A 23,000-nucleotide genomic window follows, 5' to 3' on the forward strand; every position below is an offset into this window, starting at 1 on the left:
CAGTATATTGTTGGAGATGGATTGGAGAAAATAAAAACATCACCTCAGATTCTATAATACCAGTTTGTTTTCCGTATTGTTCAATGTGCTTCCTTGTAATCTTCTTCTTACAAACCTAGGAAATTGCTCTTGAGCTCATGTTGACAGTATACCCAATTGTTACTTGCAATCATCAATAGATCCTGTCAAATTTGCATCTATGTAAAAGATGCTCGTGTCCTTCCACTTGAAAGGGGCCTTAGCAAGACACAGTGTTATAGGTCTAAACATAGGACAAAATAGAGAAATATTTAGTATCTTATTGAGCTTCACTTTGTTTCGAGAATAGTTTAATATTCTCTACTAAACAGGGCCAACCACGTGAAGGTGGAAGCTCATTTAGCCCCACCCCCCTCCCCCTAACATCACTCTACATTCCCCGTTAACATCTAACATTCATTCATTCTTTCAACCATTAATAAAATGTAACATTCAATCAATATCACATGATAACATTCATTAACACATTAGATTCGTTAACATGCAACATTCATCAATATTCTGCATTAACACATAATTCATGAACATTCATTAGCACATAGTTAAATTCATTGAGACATAAAATTCAGTCATTATCAATTAAGGTATGTAGATGACAATCATTTCTTTTTTTTCTTTCTATTTCTTTTTTCTATGTAAGCTCTAAGAGGAGCATCAGTGTCATCATCAATTCCCCCCACGTCAGTTGTTCTGTTCTCTGTTCTTGAGGATCTCAAATTCCTATGCTGTTGCAAAGGGGGGTCCTCTGCAATAACAAATAAAAGAGTTAAATTAAAAATAATTTATTATAATTGTTACAAGTATTTAATTATTTTAAATAACATAACTGTGGCGCTCTTTACCTGATCTGACCACATCATTTTGTCTGGACTCAACGTCAACACGGTCATGAACATCGACCTCTCGATCCTCTACAACTGCTATACAAAATGTTACGTTAATCCAAACACCAATTGCAATTACATATAAAAAATTTAATAGCAAATATATACCTCCACCACTGGGATGCACATCATGCGAACCTTCAGCATCCACAGATTGTGTAGAAGGATTGTCAGGCTACATTCCAACATCCTACGCATTGTTATCATTGCTTGCTTAAAATAGATATACTCACTTTATATTGGAACTTAACATCAAATAGACTAATTGGTAAAGTATTCAATTTGAAATAAATTTCATTTAGCTTATTTACCTGTGGCTCAGATGCATCATTATTAGAACCTTCCACACTGATTTCAGCTCGTAGCCATTCAGCCATGGCTCTATAGCCTTGTTGGAAGCCAATTCTCTTATCCTCTTCTGTGAGGCATCTCTTGAACTCTGAGCCCTGCATTTTTGCGTGGTATGGTGAATTTTACTTGCATTGTTTCATCAAACAATGGAGGGTAGTTAAAATATCAAAAGTAAATGGTAAATAGTTAGCAAGGTTTCCAACCCTTGTTACACCTTATTTTGGTCATGTTGGAGTTGTTCTAAACTGTCTTTGGTCTTTGGGAGTCCTAGAGGATCCAATTTCACTCTTGGTTGGGTGTGTAGAATAAAGGTCAAGTGCTGCAATCTGCCCTGTCACTAGTAACAGCAAGTTTGCCTTCGACCTGATTTGTTTTGGGTTGTGTTGATGTTTGTTTTGGTTTCCATTTATGTTAGAGGGTTGGAGTTGTCCAAAACACTTGGTGTCAAGGTTGGGTGTATGAGGCCTTGAATGGTACAAGGGAGAAGTAACTAGTATGCAGCCTTATGTGATGAGTTGGGTCCATGAATTAAAGGAGCAAACGTTGTAACAGCAGATTAGTTCGTTGTTTGAAGGTGAATCAAGCCTTGAATGTTCTTGTAGAGAACAGAGGATTGGGGTGATAATTTGAATTGCTTAGTTGTTCCAAGGTGCTAGGAGTTTGTTGGTGCTTGGTGCAGGAGCACCTAGGCTAACCTCTACTAGTTAGTCAATTTTGGCTTGTACTTGACTCTAGCCAAGTCAAGAAGTTAGTGTAATTTGGTTGAGGAACTTAGAAGGTCTTGTTTTATGTTGGCTAGGTGAATTAGTCACTAAGACTAAGGTCACACAAATAGCCTTTGTTAGTTGTTATTTAAATTCTTAATGTTAGGAGATAGGGAGATTGAGTCATTAATATGTCTTAGGCCTAAGAATGGTTAATGGTTATTAAATAAATATGATGATCATGAATGATCTTGGATCCTCAAAATATGTGAGGATAAGAAGCCTATAATATAGGATTAAGGCATCTATCAAAGTTGCCAAGTGTTGTAAGAATGTTGTCATAACAACATTTTGCACTTATTCAAAATATTCCATGCAACATGGATAGCCTTGGATTCCTTTGATTGTGGGAGGTTATTTTTCAACCAAATAGGCCCTAGAATGGTGGAGAAGACACCTAATGGAGTGATGTCTTGAATCTCCAAGCATTGGTTGCATATTGTAAAAAGTTTGAGTTAATGAAGTGGCTGGAAAACTCTATTTTTGAAGTGATATTTCGGTTTTTGAAGGAACAGTCATACTTGAAGCCTAAAACATGTTGATAAAATGGTTGAGACGTGTTCTATAGTCATTTTGAAGACTTTTTCATTTTATGTGTTAAGGGTTTAGAGTAGTTTTATCATAGTTTTCAAGTTGTTTTAGTTCAGGACTTTCTTTTGGTCACACTGTGACAGATTTTGTAAAAAATGGCTCCCACATGAGTTTCAACCATGGAAACACTAAATAAGTGGTTGAATCTTCAAGTGGGGCCTCTGTACATATTGTATCTAAATTTAGGAAGCATCATGAGAAAGGGAGCTAGCTTTATGATCAGGCCCTAGGCAAGTTTGACATACCCGGTTAGAGGCTTGACAGGGAGAAATCAAATCATTTCATGTGGGGAATGGGAAGTACAGCACGTCCCCAAGAATTTTTATGGTAGGTTTTCATGTTAGTTAGGAATTTAAATCAGTAAAATGGGATGGAATATGAATGAATTCAATGTGAAGAAGGTCCCCACAATGAAGTTTGAAATTTGTGATGTTTTAGTGGATTTGGCACTTAGATCCATCTAAGTGAAAGTGAGAAAGAGAACCAAAATTAAGGTGTGGATCATCCAAGGTGGAGTTTTCAAGGTGTGACTCTTGTAGTAAAGAGTGAATAGGATTTAGTTAATGATCTAATCCTATTAGGAGATCCTATAGAAGCATAGGATACTAGGAGATAAGAGAAATCTCTTGGTGGAAGTGGAAAACTAAGCCTAGGAGTTTTATCTTACACCAGTGCTTCCAAAGCGTGTTACTCTGCATCATATATTGGTGTGGAGGAACACTGAGATCCAAGTTGAGGATCAGGAGCATAGACAAGCTAGTCTATCCTAGCATTTCCCATCACATTATATAAAAAATTTGATACAATTTTTCATTTACTAATACTTACAACTCTTGCTTGAAGTTTCGAAAAACCACCAGAGCTGAGCTTGTGTGTCCCGTGCTTTTCTAGTCTTGCCTTTGTTGCCTTTGATGTGTCAGTCAATCAATGAAACGTTTGAAATATGTTAGATAGTATAAATATAGAGGTTAATTAGTACATAATTAGATTCTCAACAGTATCACATACCTTGTTGTACTCTCCACTATTGTAATACTATTTTTCTTGTCAGCTTTATACTTTCCATCCAAAATCAGAGCCTGCCACTCAGCCTTAGGAACATAGGGCGGACGCTCGTACCTGGGGTTATTTCGTAAATTTTTTCTGTACTGGTCCCTAATATACTTCAAACATAAACCAACTTTTTCAAGGAGCTTGTTTCTCTCGAATGCACGAGGTCCAAAGAGTTGGGTCATGCTCTCTATAAGATCATCCTTCAACAATTTGTGTTGGTTATTCCACCTTTTAAGTAAAAAAAAAATGTTAGACTCATAAATGAAGTGAAGCTACCTTTAATATAGTTCAAGAATTGGATGAAAAGGAAAACTATTATAGCAATGATATGAAATCAAAATAGTAGTTTGGGGTTTTAGTTAGGATATGATGTTCCACCAGGTACGCAAGGTGGGCCTGAATATTCGCAAACACTCATCACCAAGTTTTCTCCAAAAAACATCATTCCCTACAAAACAATGATGGGATCATTAGTCGATGAAGAGTGATCAAAAACTAAATTACTATTATATCACTATAGAATAATAATAACTTTAAAGTACCTGGAACTTTGGCTACTTTTAATGGAATGCCTTCATCGTCGCTAACGATCAATATGACATCCTTCACCGTTCCTGTACTAGGAACATAGGAACATCCAGGAAATGATGTTGCAGCTCCTATTGCAAAAAGTTTCATAAGTTTCATAAGTCTTTGTCACAAAGTATAAAAGAACAAATGATAATTGATGTTAAAAAGTTGTAAAAAAAAAAACTGTTTGTTGTTGTCATAAGAGAGAAAAAGAGGGATTTGTGTACCAGTAGATGGTGCAACAGTCGATTGAGATGACCCTTGCTAATCAATACTGATATTATACTAGGGAATTTTGTTAAATACTTTGACTAAATAAGCAAATCTGTGCTATTTGGATTAATGTCTAACTCCGTTACACATGGAAAAATAATTTTATAATCACGGCAATTGCATTTAATAAGCAGTCTGTAATGTTTTCTTCGTTCATCAATATATGTAACACTGACATTACATTAGCAAAAACATATAATAAACATTTGGAACCTGGACAGATATAAGTGCCAGTCTTGCATGGAGTCGACAGTAGATATTGAATCCGGCAATGTCTAGTTCTTGCCGCGGAATTTAACAGACGTATTTCATGATGTGTAGCTCGCTGTTGAGAATGTCCAGACCCGCAAAAATGCCCTCGATCACCCGTCGATATTAACCCTAACTGTGGTCGTGGTTGCCGTCTTGCACATTATAATGGCTTGAGTCTTAAATCGCGTGGCAGATTATTTCCTGTCTGGCCCAAAACTCGCCAATAATCCTTTGCAAGGAACAACTTAGGCACCCGCCGATCTTCGACCCTCCAAATTAACCCGCGGACCTGCGACCTGGATAATCATGAGACGCCGGAAATCAGTTGGCCCGCACTCATTTGTTAGCAAAAGAAGTCTGTTTGTAATTCCGTCTATGGACTGTAATTCCACCCCTTTGACTTGAGACATATATCAGACTCTTGTCTGATTCTAATCGATATTCTGGCTTCCACTACGAATTTTCTCCAATCTTGCAATAACTTGAAGGATGGCGATTTATTCTTCTAAGTCAAGAATCTCCCACTTGGCCTTAGGCCACAGATTTTCGCCCTGTTGAAGTGACTGCAATATCACTTTCAAATTGCAATAATTCGGATGATATTTCACAACCTCAAAATTGGTTACCCATGGAAGTTTTCGTTTCCAAGGATAATTAGAGAATTTGCAGACCAAATGACTACAAATTGCTCCAACCGAAATAAAGTCGAATCCACAAAACCGCTTGTCCAAATGGGTGCCTCTTGTCCTCTATTTATTCACTTTTTTTTGAGAAGTCACTGGAAGCTTCCAGAATCGTCTTTTATAATATCTTATTATAATGCACTTTTATTATCAAATAACTTTATAAAAAAAATTAAATAACTTTATTAAATTAAAAGTGCAATCTTAATTCATCATTAGAACATGTAGGCCCCATTTACTAGATGTAGCAAAATGCAATCTTCTGGCGAGATGACTCTCTCTCCAAAATCATTTGCCTACGAGAGTCGATGATAGGCAAATCTACTGTAGGAACTGTCGCTAAAAAGGGGACATGACATCGATGCCTGTAAGCTGCGTGTTGCCAACTCAGCAGTCAGAAAGAGATTTGTGGTTGTCCTGGATGGAGGCAGCGTCATCATAGGATTCAATTGATGTGAAGCTTAAGAATAAAATTGTTAGAGCATGCATAAATATAGAACACGTGGACTAGCATGGACAAGATTGTTAGAGCATTAAAAAAAAGGATTGTTCGAGCATGTATTGTCAATGATTATGATCATTCCTATATATATTCAGTGGAAAACAGAAGTGGGGAATGGAACATGCGATCTACCTGAACCACCTGCAGCACCCTCATCATGGGAACGGGGCTCAAAATCACGCAAAAGACTCTGTAAAGACAATGCATCCATATTTTAATTAATGCCATAAAAGAGCATAACATAAAAACCATTATTGAACTCTTGTTATAATGAAAAATTTCATTAATACTTACTTTTAAGGTTTTAGAGGTGTGCATCAATTCAGATCCCCTATCTCTTATTTCCTGAGTAGTAGGCTTTATGGTTGCCAAACATAAAATTTCTCTGCCTTTTTTCTTTAGCAACTTTTTAGTCGAACCGATCGGGTCATCGGTGTCTGCTAAATCAATATAAAAAGGGTCCTCCTCAGGGGGGGGCTACTGATCAAGGACTGCAGGTTCCTTTCCCTCCCTCCGACCACTGGCCCTCTGTGACAACAATAGTATTAGTATTATCAAAATTACTCCAAAACAATGAAGAAAACAACATTAAAAAAGTAACATTTTGCTTCTATCTAGTTTGCACAATTACAATGAGTTTTACCTGCTCGTGTGTAGATGAGCCGGGAACATCGCTAGCATCCCCTCCGGGCGGTTGCTCCATATTGTGCCCCTGTGTCAAAGATCAAGTATAAAAATGTTAGCCAAAAATTTATTGACTAAATGGTATGTTGGAGTCATTGATTAGAAGTTGGTTTAATAGTATGTACCACCCCCATGATAGTAGCCTCGTTTGTATGTATGCGGTTCAAATTGTAATCAATAAGAAGCTCTTCCCCTACACGTATTGATTTTATCGCACAGATGAATACACAATTTCCCTCGCGCACCTCAAATATGCAATTGGGTTGCTTTATAGTTGACCCAGGTCGTGTACTATTTATAAAACAAGCAATATTCCCTGTTGCTTTTGGCCTTCCATCAATGTATATAGCCACACTTTTACTTTGATTATTGTCTTGCTGTTGTATATAATTTTCCGAGAGGACATACCTACGCATACCTATTTTATATTGAACAATATGCATCCAACTTTTGTAATCGTAACATGGTCCAACATACTCCATCAATTTAGAAACTTTGTTGTAAGACACCTTTATGCCGTCCATAGAAAATAGGCCCAAACCATGTAGTGATGATGGTGCTATGCGATATATCCTCTCATTAACACAAAAATCAGTGTTTATTGGAGGAAGTTCCTTGGGTACCCAATGTTTTTGTAGATGTTGGTACCTCAAGGGCACCTCGATGTCGCCTTCCGTCTCATCATCATAAGAACATGACCCCCCTTGAGCAAGGAAAAATTTCATGCGTTTATTGAATTTCCTTCTAGTCCTTTGACCTCTAGTTAATCTCCCTGTTCTAGATAAACTGCATGTCTCACTTTCCTCTTCTATTCATATATTTCCATCACTCGAGGAAGACACTTCTGACAAATACCTATTCCCTAGTACCTGCAAATGGGAGAGATCTTAGAAGACATCAATCTTACTATTGATAAGTGTATTAAATAGACTGTCTATAAGGAGTATTGACTTATACCTGTCGATTCATGAGACTGTGCGAGATGCTCTTGAAAGGGGTTCAGTTTCCTGCAAATGTAATTCAATTATCGTGAGCATAATCACATCATAATCATAATCACATCCATCATTAGCATCACATAAAAATTAAAAACATTAAAAGGTACACAATAAAACACTTAAATCAGGCTCACATTATAAGCCTACTAGGGAAGTAGGCCTAGTGAAGGGTTAAAACTGGGTTTTTGTATCAGCTGATGAGTTGAGGGCTTAGTCACCTTGGGGACATGCTATTTGAAGTTGTTTGATGTGTGTGGATATGGAGGAAACACCTAGTTAAGGTGAAGTCAAGTTTGGCGCCTATTGAGGCATTGTGAGCATTTGATAGTTTGTTGATTAGATTGCTTGGATGAATCCATTGGATGGATTGAGGGACATTCATGGGATTATTCCAAAGATGTAGAACCTAAGGTGGCATAAGGATTTGGTGTGCACCCTGATAGCTTATGGAGTTGGCTTGGATCAAGGAGAGGGATCTTATGAAGATGCTTGGTTGGTGTTGTGAGAACACTATGGAAGTCCCTCTTGTTATGAATGATTGCAAGTCCACCTAGGGTCTCTGCATCACCTACAGAGGCAGAATTATTAACCAACAAAGTGGGTAAGCACTTATATTATGTTTTCCCTGTGAATTTTATTCTAGCTACAACTACCTTTTATAGATATTTAATGAATTCCCTTTTCTAAACTAAACACTTACAAATGCTTTTGACCTGAAAGAAAATAAGGCTCAATACATTCACGCATCAATATGTGTTTTAAATAGTTTTATTTAATTAATTTAGATTAGCAGTATTCTATTTGTAGTTGAAAGTTGTAGCTTTTAAATAGATAATGAATAAACTATGTAACCATATATATAAGACAAATATATTTCTATCAAGAAATGAATATTAAATAGATTAAGGATTGATGGCATACCTCTAAATTTCATCATCATCATCCTTGTCGTCATCATCGTCATCATCATCATCCTCCTCGTCATCATCATCATCATCCTCGCCATCATCGTCGTCATCGTCATCGTCGTCGTCGTCGTCATCATCATCATCAACATCATCATCATCAACATCAACATCATCGTCATCATCATCATCAGTAGTAGCATCATCGTCATCATCTTCTTCTTCTTCTTCATGAAAATTTGTGTTAGGAACATCATCCAATAACTGTCGATCGTGATCACCATCTACATCATCTTCTACTTCTTCAGTATCTTCTTCTTCCATCGCATTATACTTTATTGGCCTTCCTCTCGGTTCATGTCTAACAACAAATGACCAACCCAGTTTATGTGGAACCTCTGAGTAAAATACCTGCTCACATTGGCTTGGAAGAATATAGGGCTCATCCCCAACTAGCTCAAACGACCTTGTATTAACCATTGTAAATCCATTATCATGTTCAATAATAGTTCTATCAGGATCATTTGGATTAAGTCGTAGCCTATACCATTTAACAATGAAGAGTACTAATTTGAAGGAACTAAAGTCACACTCAAGTATATCATCCAAAATGCCATAGTATCGATTTTCAGACTCTCGAGGATGTAAGTCATTTCTAGATGAAATATTAGTCACTTGAAAGACTGCAGTTATTCTTGAATCACAAGTTTTCTTCGTGTCATCCAACACTTTGACGCGAAATTTCTGACCATTACAGAACATAGCCTTGTGGTGTTTAACCTGCAATAATATGTGAAACATGTCAAAATTATTGTATCATGAGTTGATAAACATACGGGTGATTAATAAATTTCAAGTTAGACCACAATCTATCGATTGTCTCCCTATTTTGTTCTTCACTTATATTATCTGACATGATCGTTCTTCGTAGGAAGCAAAAATCGGGCTATGAAAACTTCGGTCTACAACTTTCACAAACTAAGCAAAACTATCGAAAGTACACAAATCTTCTTAGACCTAGCTAAATACTTTAATATTTTAAAAATACTTTCTTAATTGACTTTATTCCTAAGACATTTAACCCAATCACCTTTTATAACATTCAGTGAATTGCTCTAGGCAAATTTGTGGATAAGATTATTTGTAAAACTTTGACCAACCACCTAAAGGTCTTATTTCAAGAGACCTTACGACATTAAGCCACTAAAAGCAATTTCAAAACATATAAGCTAAAAGTCTAGTTAAAATATATATTAGATTAAAAAATATACAATTTTCATACTCGAGCGCGCGGCTATAACTCGTGCAACGGCCTTCTTGCTTAGCTGTAGAAGCTCTCCAGTAATCAAATTATACAAGCTACAAGGCCTAACAGCAATTTCAAAACATATAAGCTACAAGGCAAGACATATTACATGACATGGCAAAAGGAATAAAATTTACAAGCTTTAGCAAGACATATTAAACGACATCATAGTGCTAGAGAGATCACAATTATATGAGTCAAACATAGTCATGAAAAAGCACATAAATTATCTGGTTATTGATTTGTTGACATATTGTTGTTGATAATGCTTTGTTATTATCTGGTTTGGAGATTTGATATATACTCATTGTTGCTGTTTAAATGCTATTTAAATGCATATATTTAATTACATTATTATTATGATGGTTTAAATGGTGATCAGATATGAAAGGGTCAATGTCCCAACATTTGAATGTATAAGAATGATTACGCCGTCCAAATGCCCCTTTATTATTATGTAAAGGGTGATGCTGATATCTTGGACTGGTGTGAATGATCTTTGCAATAATATCTGAAAAAACAGGAGACTGTATTTTTAAATTTTAATTATTAGAATTCGGCATTATTAATTTTAGGAAGATTTTTCAATTATTAATTCCATTCTTCAACATGCTTCTGAATTGTCATGTTGAAAGGCAATGGGTAGTGTGAAGCCGTTTTTCCATTCGTTAAGTCTTAGTTCAGAATCTGGAGTTCTTAGAATTATTGCCTCCATTTCAAATTCTTAAGACAGATCTAACCAAATTCTGATTGGATAATAATGAGTATTTAAATGTCATCTCTTATGTTCTAGACTATTTAGTGCTACAACTTGCATTTGCTGGAAGACAAATTATAAATTTACATTGCTTAGTTTACTGATAGAGCATGCAAGATCTTGATTTTTTATTTGACTTTTATATTGAGAGTGTCCCCTCAAGATTAATGAACAAAAGTCTAGAAGTAACATGTTGCTGAGTGTTCACTAATATTGCAATGGGCATTTTGGTATAGGCTTCAACCTACAATATCCTTGATCTGCATCGGAAAAAAAATTTTGCAAGCAAAAGCACAACAATAACACTGTAAGTTTGGAGTTTTAATTAAAATATCAAGTTTGCAGATTTCATGGAGCTCAAAGATTGATTAAATATGGATATGTAGGGTAGCCATTCTTCTAGCTGATTTCCTCACAGGTCCAGAAAGGTGTCTCCCACTGGTTATACTAAATTAGAAACTTAATTGTAGCTCATCCTTTGGTACTCCAATTCATGACCTATTGTAAATGGACAGTTTCTCAGACTTCTTGTCAATACTAGATCTAGTTGTTAGTCTCGTCATCTTGATTTCATTTCCAGGTTTATTTTCTTTCTCCATTGATTCAGAGCCTTGTTTATAAAGCATCAAGTTGATAAAGACATCCATAATTAGCCATAGATCCTTAGATCAAATTGCCTCTGCACTCTCTTGAGTGTCCTCAAGGTGGGTCTTCAATTTGGATGGTCCTTGGATGAGTGCCTTGCGTTATTCTCATGAAGAAGGGATTGGGAAGGAAAGGAGGAACATTAATGCCAATGTCAAATAGGATATGTGTTGGCAATATACTGAGTTGGGGACACACGGTTTCCCCCAATTTCAGTCTATCCTGGCAATATATTTAGATCACATCGATTCCTCCTTTGAGCACAGAGCTCGCTTTTTCTGTTAAGCCTTATAGATTTTCCATAACAAGTTTATTTGGGCAAACCATCGTTGACTTTAAAATAAATGAACTAAGGATTCTCCTTGGGAAGTTGAGGCTACATTCTCAACAGTTAAAAGTTGAGTCAGATATCAGTCACTAGTCCAAGATATCAGCATCACCCTTTATCATTGGTTAAAAATTGTTTAATTGGTGAGCAGCTACACTTAATGTGTGTTGTAGTGATGGCAGGTACCTGACATCAACTCCAACTAACTTCACAGGTCTACCTGTGTCTATATCCCCGACAGTGGTTAGAGGAGATAGTCACATTGGCCCTTCATAATCTATAGCTATTATCGTTTCTTTTTGGGTCAATGTATCTTTGTTTAACTAATTGCACCTCTGATTACTGTATATAGGTAAAGTCCAAATCGGTTTTATTAATTTCCAAAACTAGTTTTAGGCCATGAATGGCATTTTATTAACACTAGATTTTGTGCATTGTGATATGTTATCCCCATGTGGAGCATTGGGTATAATTGTTGTGGAATTTTCATTTCAGGTGCATTGGGATCTGAACTCTTGGTATAGAGGTCGATTGAGTGTGCATATGTGCATGATTGGACATTTGTCATTTTGAGGTTATATTCTTTGTGGTAATACACTTAAACTTTACATGTGCTATTATATGGCTATGTGATGTGAAATGTACTTTGGATCACTTAGGGATTCATACTCTTGGCTGAGATGCCAACTAAGTATGCTTGTTGCACATTGCCTTTGCTTGTAAAAGGGGATCTATGCGATGTTGTGGATATTGTGATTTGGTATATTAATAAATTGGGATATTTCTTGGTAATGTGAGATCTTATTGAGATCCACCCTCTTGGCATGTTGGCCAATGGAGTCATGTTATTATATTGTGTGATCATCTTGGGACCTGCACTCTTGGTGAAGACCAATCAAGTCTTTTGAGTTTATATTGTTACCTTCTCTAAAAAGTTTAAGCCATAGGATTAGGTGCTTTGACTAGGTATGGAAAATAAAATAATAGAATCCATGAGCACGTTAGCACTTTCACAAGGCTATGATGACTTGGGAGGGTAGCTGTACGATTGAATCTACGAGCATGCTGTGGACAGTTTCTCTAGGCTGTGGGTGACTTGTGAGGACAGTACGCATAATAGAATCCCCAAGCATGCCATACGTGCTTTTACAAGGATATGGGTGACTTCTGAGGGCAGTATGCATAATAGAATCCCCGAGCACACCATAAGCGGTTTCTCAAGGCTATGGCTGAATTGTGAGGGTAGTTTCACAATTAAATCCCCAAGAATACCAAGAGTGCTACCTCAAGGCAATGGGTGACTTGTGAGGGTAGTTTCACAATTAAATCCACGAGCATAATACCATGAGCACTTCCTCAAGGCAATGGGTGACTTGTGAGGATAGTTGACACATGTATGGGCATGTGATGACATTCCCTATGCATTGTACTCAACCACCGAAGTCCTAGTAGTATGAATAGCACCTCTTGGGTATTGGTTGATTGAGTGTGTTTAGATATTGCATTGTGGCCATTGCTGCATGTTTTGTCTTAAATAAGCCTATGATTTATTTGCACTCTATATACATTGATTGGTGTGAGTATGCTTATACCTCCTTGTATGCCTTGTGTTCTTGTTTGGGCTATGTGACTATATCCACAAGCATAGTGAGGCGGACCTGAGAGTACCACATGATTGAGTGGTGTGACAAGGCACTGTTGGGGACCGGTGTACAAGTATTAAATCGGATTTAGTGGCACCTACATGAGTTCCTTCTGCACCTCTCTCTCTCTCTTCCAATTTTAGTAAGAGTCATGCATGTATTCATGGATATTGTAATGTAGCAAATTGATGCATATGTATGTTGTTATACTCAAGTGATTTGGCCTTGACAATCATGTTATTGGACCCTAACTGAAGAGGATGTTATGTATTCAGCCATATGTTGGAGTTAGCACAGTCTTGGGTGAATATTAACTCAGCTTGTGGGCAAGTTTGCTAGATTAATGTCTCCACCAATATTTCAACACATAAATTAATCAGTGCCTCCAACTGGTAATTGGCACCTTCATCCCTACTGGTCTAATAATAGGCCATTTGTGTCAAGCAAAACAATGGAATGTGGGAATTTCATTACAATTGTTTAGTAGAGTATCAGGTGATCCTTGGAAGTGTGTCAAGACTTCTACTTGTGCACAAGCACAAAGTGATAGTGATTTTTTGTTCATTTTTGTTCATGTTGTTAGCATTGTTGTCCTAATTTAAGTGTGTAATGATGCAATTGCTTTAACAAAATCCCTTGCATGTTTTACGCTTAGTTCCAAGGGTTCCTTGGCGGGGCACTACATAGCCAGTACAACCAAAATACTTTCAAATAAAAACTATTTAGTAACCAGGACAGAAAATTCTTCTAATAGAGAACACTACATAGAACCAGATCTAAGACACTATCATGCATAGAACTGAATGTTATGGTTGTGATCTTCTTTTCAAATCTATGCAGCACAGAACATTATACTTATGTGTATAGATGCACTTCCTGTATGCGATCCAAAGCTCGTATGTTATCAAGTGTGTCCAATGATGGGGAGAGACCTCCGTGCAAGTAGAAGATCTGCAATGAAACAAAAGAAAAGAAAATTTTCTTATAGTAAGAACAAGTTTGTTGTGCTGCACAGGGTACCAACAAAATAGTGTATAATATCTTTTTCTTTACCTGGCTTTCAATAAGGGCTGTCAGTGGCAAGTAATCAAAGAGATCTGTAAAATACTTCCATACATTTGCATTTCCATATTTTCTCAGACATTCATCGTACAATCCATACCTGAAATTGCAAGACAACAAAATAATTCTTGAACACAGTCGAAAAATTAAGATAAATTACAAATAGATTGACAAATTTTGGTCAGCTTTCTAATCTCCCCATTCAGATACTAATATTTTGCCTCCTATAATTTAGATATAGCCTCAAATGGAAAACAATGTACGTGTCTGCTTTAAGCATGATGATAGGAAGAAATACTATAGTTAGTGTATATATCTGCCCTGTCAAATATCAAGGGTATGAAGGGGCTTTCGAATTTCCATTCTATGATTTTTATCTAGAAAACTTGATTCTGAAGGACATGATTTATGGTCTTCGCTTAGCTATTATTAGTTTTCTCTTCAAATGGTCACTGAGGGGTGTTGCTGCTTGTACAATCATTCTCAAAATCATCACTTTATCCTAGATATTGACTATATCAAATTAATACCAGCAATAGTTTCTGTCTCGGATTCTTTTGTGCTAGATAACGCCAAGGGACCAATGCCCAAGCATTAGTTTTTAGTATTATCTAACAATCTCACAAGGATGGAGAAGTTTATAATAGCTCCTTGATTCACAATGTTAGAAGACAAAAGATCAATTTCCAAGAAAAAGGAAGAAAATTGGTTGGTGATCTAGTTTCCGACTCTTTGACTGCTTAGTTATATCTTTCCCACTTTACCAATTGCAAATAACCTATGGTGAATGCGAATTTGCCATGGGGTAAATGTAGGTTAGCCACTTCTGCTGATCATTTAATATTGTTCTTTTGGTGGCCGTCACTGTTGCATATGGATTCATAATGAAGCGCCTTTTGTATTGAAATGGCACTGTTTTTCGAAAGCATATCTCAATATGCAATCAACTTTAACTTTTGATTCAATCTTCATATTCATCTTGCCCTTGATATAATCGTATTTGCTAGGTTTGGTTGAACAAATATGTCTTCTTTATGGAATAATAATAATAATGATTGGAGAAAAAAGGACTCTAAGAGTAATGGGTTTGTTTGTTTTGCACCTTGCCATCATCCTCCTCTGAATGTTGCCCTTGGCCCTTTCGTCGCAGAGATCGCCATAGAATAGTACGGCAAGCAAGCAGTTAGCAGATGCGGGTCTCTGCCCCTCTCAATACCTCGAGTTGAGGGAGATAGATGGCTAGAACGAGAAGTCTGGTAGATGGCGATCAGGCTTTTGCGTTGAGTCAACTCGTTGCTGAAGTCTCCCGCCTTTCCTTTCCAAAGAACCCAGAGTCCCTGTGTTGATTTCAAATGAGCAATTTTGGTTTTTTTTTCTCTTATATCCCATTACCGTCGCAATTGTGACGTTTTCCAGTTAAAGTTGAAAAAAAGGGGCCAAAAATCACATAACATTTTCCGCCGTCGCAATTCCACTCCATATGTATTGGAGATAGTGTCGCAATTGCAACGGCATTGGGCTAAAATTGAAAAAAAAAGCCAAGAACACATTACATTTGCTTGCCGTCGCAAATTGACCCATAATGTATTAGTGTGAATGCTTGAGATTTGAGCTTTACTTCTTCTTTAATGCCTCAATGATGTTTGATTACTCGCTCAATGATAAGATATATTGTCTTGGTTGAATTAATAATTTATGTGTTTGATATGTAGTGATTGATGTCTCAAATGAGGGGGTTAGGCTTGCTTTTGTAACTCTTGTGAAACGCATTAATTTTTTTTAAGTAGCCTGACATATAGGAGGAATTCTCATCTACATAATCCGGCCATTGGAGGTTTCAAAATTGGGCCCATTTTGTAAGGTCAAGAGTACCCCAAGAACCTTTGACCTAGGTCAAGGATACCCTAGGTGCCATTGACCAGCCAATCAGGGATGAGTCAACAACCAATGCCCACTAAGAAGATAAAGTTTCCAGATTTAAGCCAATGCGAGTAGAATTAAAGATGATCAAGCATGCGAGGCCAGAAACATGTTGAGCATAAAATTTCACAAGGATACAATTTATGATGCTATAGAAATAAAAATATTTCCAGTGTATTTAAGCTATCCTAAAATAAGAAACAATACAATGTGACAACAAATTGAAGAAAAAAGAAGATGCATAAAAAAAGATACCAAGAACTACTAGGCATTACCAACACCAGCAAAAATGAATGTGTTAGCTCCTCAAAACAATACTACAATTACGTAGACTTCAAAACTTGTGTAATATACACCCTCACATTTTTGTGTTTTGTGTTTGATTTTCAAAGTGTTAGATGTATAGGTTTGATGGCAGATCCATGTCCTTCAATGCATAGTGCAACAAGGATATTTGCAATAATATTCAATGGAAGTAATACCAAAAACTAAATATTTCAAATACCGCAACTGATTATAACTATCAGATTGAATACTGAATTCTGGACAGCAATATATCATTAAATAGAATAATAACTAGTTGGCCAAGTTACATATGAATCAAAATAGAAGCATAGGCTATTTTGTTGTTGCAAAATGATTGATGTAGATCTGAATTCAACAAAATGGGACTCAACATCAACACCAAACCCTTCAAACCCTTGTTGTTCCTTCTCCAAATTGATAACCAAGTGCAATAATATCCTAGATGCCCAAAGTAGGTAGAATTCTTCACTTCTGGAAGTCTTTGTACCCCAATAGTAAAGGTCATTTTTACAACATAGATTAAGACCGGACTTAGAGCCAAAGTGGTATACTCTCAGCTAGCCTTTCAGTTAGTGTTGGTTTATCGGTATCACCGTTAACAACTTTAGATAGAACTGTAGTTTGAGGTTTCATCTTGCCCATTACTCGCTCCACAAGTAAGTGTATTCAATCCTGAAATCTAAGAGGAATGAATATTGGTAATACCCTTTCAAATCTCTCAACTTCTTGCTTACCTTGAGTCGATCCAAGGAGCGGTGAGAAGGGGTTGCCTTCCCTTTAAAGTAGGAGAGACTCTATCTCACACACTATGGCTACTTGTTTTGTGACTAGATTTTACCCAAAACTGTCGGTTGCAAAATATCCACCCAACACTTCGGTATGCAAATCCGCAAACATCATTTGAATTGTCATCATTAGTTTTAAAGACCCATTGTAAAAGTATGCTGACCACTTCATTCCTTAAAAGAGGGGTGTGAGATAATCTAAAAGCTTGAATTTTCAATTAATTTGTATATGGGCTCCATAAATTTATTCAAATTCCAAGCCATTACTTCTCCCCAAAATAAAGCATTTATCATTGAATCCTTGTCCAATTGTAGTTTATTTGATTCATAGTTTCTTTGCCAATAGTACTGTCATTAATGCCACTTGAGGCTCCACTTCATTGTGGGTACCCATTTTTGGTTTTTTTGCTCGAATCGGTAGAATGTTCCCAGTAGAATCTTGAGCCACAACTCCTACCCCTAAAGGGCTAGGATTAACTTTTAAAGTGCCATTCAATCTACATTGTGGATCATTCTATATCACAAAAGCCTTTATTGGAAAAGCATCCTTTCAACATTTATTTCCTTCTCTATTTTGAAAGCATTCTATGCCCTCAATCATTCCATTACACATTTGTTTCCTAGTATGGCTCTATCATGTGATTGCTCTTTCCTCTCGTCATTGTTATAATTTTATAAAGCTTTTACCAAAGGATACATTTGAGTATCTTAGTTTTGGGTTTTTGTTAGCAAAATATGACCAATGCCATGATCTATTGATTGGGTAGATCATATAGGCAAATAGGAGAAACCATGGATCTTTCTTCCAAGCTAAAATTTTGCAAATATGGTGATATGCATGTTGGACAATCTGTTGATGAATAGCTTTGTTCGAATAAATTGGATGATAATTTAATCTAGCTCGATCTGCTAATAACATGCAGGCATTCATACTAATTCATGTTTCCTTATATTAATACATAGACATATATTATAATGCAGATCATTATATTGTCATCCTCTAAATCTGTTCTTTTTATCCAACTATATCATTGATTTGTTCACACAAATTTATTCTTTGACATGTCATGTTCATATATTGATCGAGTCTTCATCATGAGATCGGCTAATATGCATATATATAATTGGACTAAAATCTGATTAATTTTCCTTTCAAGATCGAAAACTTTTTAGAGGTTTGATTAAGATCAAACTGACAATAATTAACATCGAGTGGTAATTGTCATCGGTAAACATTCTGTAGCCGATGGGGGTGATTGTCGTCGGTGTTTCTGTATTTGAATGATGTGGTCGGTAAACATTGTGTAGCCGACGGGGTGATTGTTGTCGGTGTTTCTGTATTCTGTAGCCGACATCGTTGGTAAATAGTTTGTAAGAAATATAATGTTGTGGCTAACAGACTCCTTCAAGAAGGTTCGGCGGGTAGTATTTATACCCCGTCTGGGATCATTGTAAAGCATCTTCTATCATTTATCTTACCTTATGAAGCATAATGTAATGTTCTGGATATGCGAATAATCTAAGGAGTTCTGCTGTTTGTGTTCATTATTTGTGTGCATTTCTTAATTAACCTATGCGGTAAACATTTGGCGTCGTTGCCCTATGAACCTGGAAGGTGAGAGGAATGAAGATTAATACCAAATTAGCTTAACAAGGATCGAAATAAGGCCAAGAGAAAAGCTGGAATCCGTATTGCGCAAGAGAATTTAATTCTGGCACAGCAAGCCGAACGTCGACAGAGATTTTAGAAGATCGCCGACAGAAATCGGAGCACGAAAGAATTGTTGGAGGAAACTCGGCAGCGGGTGGAATTGGTGGAAGAAGCACAGGAGTTTTTGAATTTGTGTTCGCCGAGGGAAGAGAATCCAGATGGGAGAGCATCAACTCGTACGGCTCAGAGTGTCAATGGAGCAAGAGCGTGGAGTGAACTCTTCGTCCGAGATATACTTCCACAAAGGACAACTTCAGAATACCCTCCTTACCAAGGTTCGCAGCTATTGAGTTCGCTGGTGTGGGAGTGCAATCCGCCGGTGTGGGAGTGCAGTCCGCCGATGTGGGAGACCAGTCTGCCGGTGTGGGAGTGCAGTCCGCCGATGTGGGAGTGCAGACCGCCGATGTGGGAGTGAAGAGCACCAGTGTTGCAGGACCAAGCAACGGCTGTTTACAGAAACCAATCGTGATCGCGGGACCAAAAGAGAAACTGCCAAAGTTCAATGGCGATGGTATAGCTGATCCCATTCGACACTACAAGACATGTGAAACGATTTGGAGGGCAAATGGCATAACTGATGAAGACGATTGGATGAGACAATTTTTGGCAACCTTACGAGGTGTGGCAATTGACTAGTTTACTAGTACAGATCCGCAGAAGCTAGACAGTTGGAATAACATTAAAAAGGAGTTTTTGGCGGAATTTCAACTGTTGCGCGATGATAATGAAATTGTTGGCGAGATCTTCAATACCAAGCAAGAGAAGAATGAAACTGTCTGTGTCTATGCTAGGAAATTAAAAGATTTGATAAATAAAATGAAAAATAAGCTAGCGGACGGACTTCAAAAAAGATGGTTCGTGGAAGGTCTACACCCGAAGTTGCGGAAGAAAATGAAAATTGTGCCGCCGTCGTCATACATAGAAGCATACAACAGAGCACTTAACTTGGAAAGTGAGCAGAAGACAAAGAAGAAGAAGAAGACGAGCTCATCTGATTCTGATGACGACGAGCCTTTCGGAGAAGATAGCAACGACAATGAAGGTAGTAGCAAGAAGGTCCGTGCCCTACAGAAGGACATGATCCGCATGATGGAGTTTTAAAATATGCAGAAGGAGACAAAGAGCAGTGAGCTGTGGTGCACAGAGTGTAAAGCCGACGGTCACACTAAAGGATCCTGTCCAAAGAACAAATTCTGTGACATTTGTTAGATCATGGGCCATTCGACAAAGGAATGCCTCTTTAACATGAAAACCAGAGGATTTTCGCAGGTGCTTCTTACATAGGCAACTTCCATGTCAAGAGGGAACGAAAATGCAAACATTGATGGTGCCACTCTGGGTGGGTACAGGAATAATAGCAGAGGGCAAAATAACAACAATGCGAACAATAACAATAATAATGGCAATCGAAGTCGAATCCAGTATGATGCAAATGGACGGCCGATCGTTCAATGCCGAACATGTAATTTGTGGGGTCATTTTGCGCTGGATTGTACAACGGCAAACACACCGAAATTATTATGCAGATGGTGCGGACCCGGCGACCATGAAGATGCTAAGTGCCCGAAGTCTGGAGTGAATCTGATCACCATCCGGATGGATGAAGAAGAGGTTCTGGCAATTACGCGGAGGCAAGCAAAAGAGTACTCGAACCTAGCGGAAGAAAAGAGGAAATTTGGGGAAGCACGGGCAGAGATTGAGAAGGCATCGTCCGCAGAGACATCTCAGTTAAAAGACATCACCAACACCTTGGTAAGGAACTACGCAAAACAAAACATCGTACGACAGATCTTACAAACGGAGGTACTGGTCAAGATAAGTGACCTCCTTCTCACAATGCCCCAGTTACGGATGGCCATTCTGAATCATACACCGTTTTCGAAAACAACGGAGGACATAGGAAGGGACAGTAGGGAAGTGACGACAACAGACCCAATGCTGCTGGCACTCACATCTGGACGGCATCCGGCGGTCGTTGAGATGGGGATTTTGGGAAATGTTCTGACAGACACAATTGTCGACAGAGGGTCTGGTGTGAATGTGTTGCCGGAGGATACTTGGAAGAAGTTTTGGAAAGTCGACGCTGTGGCCACCTACATTTCAGTTGCTCACGACAGACCAGCACAGGATCAAACTGTTGGGAACCTTGAGGGTGCAACTGGTAACTATTGGAACACAACCATTTTTATTGGACTTCGTAGTCATTCCATTGAAAAGAAAAGGATATGATGCTATTCTGGGACGTAATTGGTTGGTGCAAGAAAAAGTAAAACATGATTGGAAACATAATACCCTATCAATGGAGCGCGGAGGCAAAAGATTCATAATTGACCTGCACACACAAATGGTAGGTGAGGAAGTAGCATCGTCAGATTCAGAATGTGAAGGAAAAAGTGACGACGAAGGAAAGAGGAGAATGGAACCGGACGAAGGAGTATTGACACTAGGAGGATCGAATGATGATGACCTAGACTCGGTGAATGGCCTTCTCCTTTGGCAAATAGAAGACTACGAACTCTTTTCGAGTTGTAATATGTTAAGGGTCGATGAAGGTGAGAAAACAGAGGAAAATGAATGTCCGAGGGAATACAGAGAAGTAGATGAAGCAAAGGAGGTTACAACTGAAGAAGGGAAGGACATACAATACAAACCCAGAAAAAAGAAAAATTCCACCGTCCGGAACACAGTGAACAGACCGCATGGAAAGAAAGGGTTACAACGCACCATAAAATTAGTTGAAGGGTGCCGATAGAAACAAAATAATCTAGATGCGTGACGACCGCAGGCACAGTGGGCGACGGAGGTGACACAGAACAGACATAAGGCGTGGCATGATGAACTCAACAAGTTTCAGTCGGGGCAGTTCGTACTCAAGTACGACAATCGGAATGAAATCAAAGAGGAAAAGTTTAAGGCCAGATGGGATGGACCATATCAGATCTGGGAGGTCGGCGACAATGGAACAATAAAATTGTGGACCTTGGACGAGCAAGAGGTACCTCACGCAATGGATGGATCCAAATTGAAAATATACGGTGCTAGGAAGACTCCGTCGCTATCGTAGAGTGGCTAGCTGACTCCCTCATCGTCGCAAAATGGCGACGCCTGGAGGCAAAATTGAGTTGCTGTTCATTTTTTTGAAAAAAAAAAAAAAAAGAGAGAAAAAAAAAGTGCGGAAGATGCTCCGTGGGTAAGCTGTCCGCGGAAGATGCTTCGCGAGCAAGCTGTCTACGGGCACTTGTCCACGGAAGGTTGCTCCGCGGGCATCTATCCATGGGCAACCTCCGAGGGCACCTGTCTGCAGGAAATGCATTTTTGACGGGCTACAGGCTTTCCTTTTCCTTCTTCCGCGGGCCTTCTTTCTCTGCAGCGGCAATCGGAGTTTTTTCTGCTACAGTCTTCCTCCCCTCCGCGGACTTTGTTATCCCGTGGTAGCAACGGTTAAGTTCTGCTCGTTCTTTTGATCTTCGTGGACGAGCTATCTTTGGTGGCGACCTCGCAGGCTCCATGCAAGGTTCCTCCTCCTCTGGGTTAAGGCTCTCGGATCCAGTGGTTTCATGAGAAGCAAGAGGTAATGAGCGGAAAAGGTTTTCTGAGATCATTTTAACAAGTTCTTCCTCTGCAGATGCAGGCACATCCCTGGCAGCTGGCACATTTTCATGCACGGGTAAGACTCCATTGGCAGTGGTAGGCATAGAACCCGGGGACAGCTTATTTCTTCCATATACCATTCGTGTAGCACTCTCAGGCTGCAGATGCCACCAGGATCATGAAGTAACAGAGGGTTCTCTTCATTATTTTCGTTCTCTACGTCCTTTGATGCCGTGCAGAAGTAATCTCTATTGTTTTGTTGGAGGGGCATTGTTATTGGTGCAGGTATGAACGAGAAGCAAGTAACATGCAGGACTAGAGACCCCATAGCTGCATTTCCAGAAGGGGTTTGAGCGTAAGCCACATATTGAACAGAAGGCAGCAGGTAGCATAGAAG

At 38.3% G+C, this 23,000-nt stretch overlaps 1 protein-coding gene and 1 long non-coding RNA gene across 6 annotated transcripts in view; one reads left to right on the plus strand and one right to left on the minus strand.

Moving 5' to 3' along the window:
- LOC149548267 (uncharacterized) overlaps positions 1–23,000 on the plus strand; it is a 312,683-nt gene that overhangs the window by 206,558 nt on the left and 83,125 nt on the right. The gene's annotated exons all lie outside the window — the stretch shown is intronic.
- On the minus strand, positions 13,931–14,430 carry LOC149548270 (uncharacterized). The gene is made up of 2 exons (XR_016354441.1): positions 14,282–14,430; positions 13,931–14,179 (listed from the first exon to the last, which is right to left on the minus strand). It is a non-coding gene; the product is annotated as an uncharacterized LOC149548270 (long non-coding RNA).

This window comes from Cupressus sempervirens, chromosome 7 (genome assembly GCF_028749045.1).
Source record: "Cupressus sempervirens isolate cs-2001-9-10 chromosome 7, ASM2874904v1, whole genome shotgun sequence".
Lineage (NCBI taxonomy): Eukaryota > Viridiplantae > Streptophyta > Pinopsida > Cupressales > Cupressaceae > Cupressus > Cupressus sempervirens.